This window comes from Anarrhichthys ocellatus, unplaced genomic scaffold, assembly GCF_004355925.1.
Source record: "Anarrhichthys ocellatus isolate YVR2014 unplaced genomic scaffold, GSC_Weel_1.0 scaffold2933, whole genome shotgun sequence".
Taxonomy (NCBI): domain Eukaryota; kingdom Metazoa; phylum Chordata; class Actinopteri; order Perciformes; family Anarhichadidae; genus Anarrhichthys; species Anarrhichthys ocellatus.
The window spans coordinates 1-508 of record NW_022282907.1 but is presented as its reverse complement, the minus strand read 5'-3'; positions in this window follow the sequence as shown (position 1 = coordinate 508).

The window sequence follows — 508 nt, the reverse complement described above, 5'->3', positions numbered from 1 at the left end:
ACACACACACACACACACACACACACACACACACACACACACACACAGAAAGATGGGTGTTGTTCGCAGCACACACACATAATCAATGATGTCATGTAAATCACATGCCGAGTGAGGGAGTGTTGGGGAGGAGGGGGGAGAGAGAGCTCAAAGTGTTATAAAAATGCGAGACTTGCAAATAGCAAGACGGGATTCAACGGGGGAGCCACCCAAGTGCTCCACGGAGGAAACACTGGACCTCGACAGCCGCATCGGAGGACTTTGTCTCTGTTCACGGAAAGAAGACAGCCGTTCCTGGACAAAGATTGAAAGACGGAGATTTTCCTCTCCCCCCTGTTTGACTTTAACAACCGGACAACAGATGGACGCAGCCGCCCCAAAGACTTTGTATTGAGCCTGAGGGATCGCTGAACGGACTTCGTTGGCCGCGCAGGAGGAGCCGAAGGTCAGGCCTGGCCTTTGCTCCTAAAAACCCCAAAAGGACTTTTTATTACATCGTGAATCCAGC